The sequence below is a fragment of the Lates calcarifer genome, unplaced genomic scaffold, assembly GCF_001640805.2.
Source record: "Lates calcarifer isolate ASB-BC8 unplaced genomic scaffold, TLL_Latcal_v3 _unitig_5261_quiver_791, whole genome shotgun sequence".
Lineage (NCBI taxonomy): Eukaryota > Metazoa > Chordata > Actinopteri > Centropomidae > Lates > Lates calcarifer.
Window position 1 is genome coordinate 77453 of NW_026117406.1, and position 4504 is coordinate 81956.

At 44.8% G+C, this 4504-nt stretch overlaps 1 long non-coding RNA gene across 1 annotated transcript; it reads right to left on the minus strand.

The window, feature by feature from the left end:
- Positions 1–444: 444 nt before the first annotated feature.
- On the minus strand, positions 445–4470 carry LOC108874227 (uncharacterized). Its single transcript, XR_001959635.2, has 4 exons — positions 4454–4470; positions 4208–4282; positions 3638–3694; positions 445–467 (listed from the first exon to the last, which is right to left on the minus strand). It is a non-coding gene; the product is annotated as an uncharacterized LOC108874227 (long non-coding RNA).
- Between the last annotated feature and the right edge of the window lie 34 nt (positions 4471–4504).

Sequence of the window (4504 nt, forward strand, 5' to 3'; positions counted from 1 at the left end):
GTGCACGCCCCTTTAATCAACACGCACTAACTCTGATTAAGTTAACACCGACTCAACTGACCCACATCTGAACCACCGTCGTAGCGTTTAACACAGATCGAGGCAGTCAGGGTTTGTCAACCCCGACTTTACCTGAGAACCTGAGTTCAACCACAGGAGCTTCAGCTCTCTTTGTAGGACAGGGCTCTGGTTTGTACAGTACACATAGTACACAGAGTACATACAGTATTTATGAATATATACAGTACTCAGTTACCTCTGACTGATGAATACACAACATCAGGATCAGCTGGTGATTCTGAAACACAAACACAAACAGTTGAAGGCTGCTGTGTTTGTTAATGTTGTTGTTGTGTGTGTGTGGGTGTGTGTGTGAGTGTGTGTGTGTGTTGCCATGGTTACCAGTCCTCCTTCCTGCTTTCCTCTGAGATCTGATGACGATGTCCCGTAGGTGACGTCAGCAGGACCTGAGAGACAGAAGAACAGGTACAGTTCATTGACCTACTCCTCTGATGAAGGTCTGGAAACATCCTCAAAGTCTGACCTGTGACTGTAACCAGCTCTGAGTGGTTTCACATGTTCAACTGTAGAGCAGAACGAAATAAAAATGAAGACAGCTAAACTCCAAAATTAGACATTTTCTGTCTCAAAAAGATGCAGAAAAACTAGTCCATGCATTTGTTACTTCTAGGCTGGACTACTGTAATTCATTATTATCAGGCTGCCCCAACAAGTTTCTAAAGACTCTGCAGCTGATCCAAAATGCTGCAGCACGATTACTGACAGGAACTAAGAAAAGAGACCAGATTTCTCCTGTGCTAGCCTCTCTTGGGGCACTTGGGGAAACTTAGAGCAGCCTTCTTTCACTGATCCAGAGATTTTCCGGTTAAAGAAACTGTTGTTGAAGGTTCGGGCCCAATTAGAAAAAGATGAATAAGTGTTGTTTTTGTTTTTCTCTTTTATTTTATGTTTTCATTTTGTTTTTGTTTGGTTTCAGCTTTATAAAGAACATGTGTGACATAAAGCTGGGGTCTTTAAATATTAATGGTGCCCGAGATGATGTGAAAAGAGCTTCTCTGTTTAGTTTGATTCAGAACAAAAAGTTAAATGTAACTTTCATCCAGGAAACTCATAGTACTTCTGACAATGAATCTGATTGGAGGAGGGCCTTTTTAAGTCATAGGAGCAGTAACAGTGGGGGTGTTGGTATTCTCTTTTCTAGAGATTTCTTGCCAGTCTCTTGCAGTGTTGATGAAATAGTTCCAGGTCGACTGTTAAAAGTAAAAGCTGAGTTTGAGAAAGTTAAAATGGTGTTTGTGAATGTTTATGCTCCAGCTGTTGGTCTGGAGAGACTTGTTTTTCTGGAGGAGTTAAAAAATGCTCTCCAGAACTGTAAGAGTGAAGAGTATTTGTTTCTGGGAGGCGACTTCAACTGTACAGTAAACCCTGATTTGGACAGGAATCACCAGGAACCTCATGCTGCTTCTAAGAGCTGTCTCACGAAGCTTGTAGAAACCTTTGAACTGTGTGATGTGTTGGAGATACCTTCATAACAGTGTGCGGCAGTATACCTGTGTTCACTCCAAAGATAATTTGTTTGTCTGATCACTTGATAGAGTGTATTGTTTTGAGCATCATATCAGTGTATGTAAAGCCTAAGCCTAACCCTAACCCTATTTAAAGGTTGTTCTATAAGTCCTGTTGGTTTTTCAGATCATTCTCTCGTACAGTGTTTGATTTTTATTAAAGATGTAAAATGTAAAAGTGCATACTGGCACATCAATACCACTCTGTTATCTGACAAAAATTTTCAAAGTGTTTTCAGGACTTTTTGGTTCAATCATAGGAAAGCTAAACGTGAGTACAGCTCTTTACAGCAGTGGTGGGATGTGGGTAAAGTTAAAATTAAGCAGCTTTGCCTACAGTACACTCTCAATGCCACAAAGGACATGACTCGATCTATGAGAGCTCTGGAGAGAGAAGTGGTGGAGCTGCAGGTTCTAGCAGACTCCACAGGAGAACGAGAACATGTTGAAGTTCTCAAAAGCAAGAAAGCAGCTCTGTTTGACCTGCTGGGTATTCATGCTCAAGGTGCTCTGGTTCAGTCACGTTTTCAAAACATTGTAAGAATGGATGCTCCCTCTCACTTTTTCTTTGGGCTGGAACGTAAGAATGGTCAGAGGAGACTGATGCACTCTTTGAGGTCTGACAGCGGGCTTCTACTGCAAGAGTCTGCTGGGATTCAACAGCATGCTGTTGATTTCTATCAGGACTTTACAAGATGGATCTCTAGGAGGACCCAGAAGAGGCGTTGTCTTTCTATGAGGTCTTCCTAAAGTGTCTTAAATGGAAAATGCAGAGGTGGAGGCGCAGCTCTCTGCTGAGGAGCTGCAGGAGGCACTGCGGGGCCTACAGAGTGGGAAGGCTCCAGGGATCGATGGCCTCCCTGCAGACTTCTATAAGACCTTCTGGCCTGTTATTGGTGAAGATCTGTTACTGGTTCTGAGGGACAGTCTGAGCACAGGGCGGCTGCCTCTGAGCTGCAGGAGGGCTGTCCTCACCCTCCTCCCAAAGAAAGGTGACCTACAGGAGATTAAGAACTGGCGCCCTGTGTCTCTGCTCTGTACTGACTATAAACTCCTGTCCAAAGTGTTGGCTCTGAGACTAAGGAAAGTGTTGGAGCAGGTCCTTCATGTAGACCAGACATACTGCTGTACCCGGCAGGTTGATATCTGATAATATTTTTCTGATTCGAGATATTTTGAACCTCTCCGGTTCATTGGGCTGTGAGCTTGGTCTGATTTCTCTAGATCAAGAAAAGGCTTTTGATCGAGTTGAACACAATACTTGTGGCAGACGCAGCAGGCTTTTGGGTTCAGCTCTGGTTTTATAGCCAAGATCAGGGTCTTTGTATATTGAGAGTGTACTAAAGATTAACGGTGGTTTGAGTGCTCCTTTTAAGGTGCAGAGGGGAGTCAGACAGGGCTGTCTCTGTCTGTCTGCTATATTCTCTGGCCTTAGAGCCTCTTACCACCAGAAATGGATCTTCAGACTGAGAGGCCACTCAGGCCCAAGGATCCAACAGCTCCCCCAAGATCGATCCAGATCGATGATCATGAGATTCCTCAATGCAGCAATAAGAGATGAGATCATACGACAAAACATGGAGCCAGAGACAGGTCCTCGTTCAAGACAAACAGATCCTCTTTGATCAGGACCCGAAAGTCTACGACGTCATCAAACAGTCAGAAAGAGGGAAATACAGATGAAATGTCTGCCAATCAAAAATACACCTCTCATGTGTAAAAGGCTTCTAAATGATACATCACAACATCAGAGGATAACAAGGACAAACAGGAAGTGGAATTAAATATGACTGAGGACGACGTGAGGGAGGAGCTGTGTAACTGTCAGACAGGAAGAATCTGTCAGATAATATCTGGAATTCACCCTTCATCATTTCTTCACAGCTGAATCAACCTTCTGTGGGACAGTCCTGTGATGAGGGAGTACTGCAGGAAAACTGTGGAGCAGATCAGTGGAAGACTGTCTGTCCTAAACAAACAGGATGTTTCCATGGTCTGTCAGTCTGACAACCTCCCTCTGTCTGTGTGTGTGTGTGTGTGTGTGTGTGTACCTGCAGTGTGTGTCCTCACTCCAGAGTAGACTGTGTCTTCAGCAGCAGAGTGTTTGTCTGTTAGTAACAGGAGACATGACTCTGTTAGTGCAGCTGATCAGACTCACGTCTACAACATCAACGTCTGTCTCTCTCTCTCTGTCTGTCTGTCTGTCTCTCTGTCTGTCTGTCTGTCTCTCTGTCTGACTCTGTCTGACTGACTGACTGACTGTCTGTCTGTCTGTCTGTCTGTCTGACTGACTGTCTCTGTCTCTCTCTCTCCGTCTCTCTGTCTGTCTGTCTGTCTCTCTGTCTGACTGACTGTCTCTGTCTCTCTCTCTCCGTCTCTCTGTCTGTCTGTCTGTCTGTCTGTCTGTCTCTCTGTCTGTCTGTCTCTCTGTCTGTCTGTCTGTGTGTCTCTCTGTGTGACTGACTGTCTCTCTCTCACTCTCTCTGTCTGTCTGTCTGTCTGTCTCTCTGTCTGACTGTCATTAGTCACATGTTCCTCATTAACTCTCATCACCTCCATCTCTGTTGTTTTTCTTTCTTTATTCTCTGAACTCTGTCCACCGCGTCTCCTCCTCCACCCACCTTTCCTATTGGCTGTGTGTCTCACAGTGACATCACAGTAGGTGACATCATCTGGAGCAGGTGAAGGAGTCGGTCCTGAGGAGAGAAGGATCAGGATCAGGATCAGGTGTGTCTCTGATGAACCTGCTATAATCAGAGGCTCTGACAGAGAAACCAGTTCAATGAGAGACAGAGGAAGGTTCTCTGAGTCTGGGTCCAGTATAGACTGAGTCCAGAAAAGACCTGCAGACTGAGTCCAGTAATTACCTGTTTGTTTCCTCCACACAGCACAAGACCAACCAGGACCAGGACCAGGAG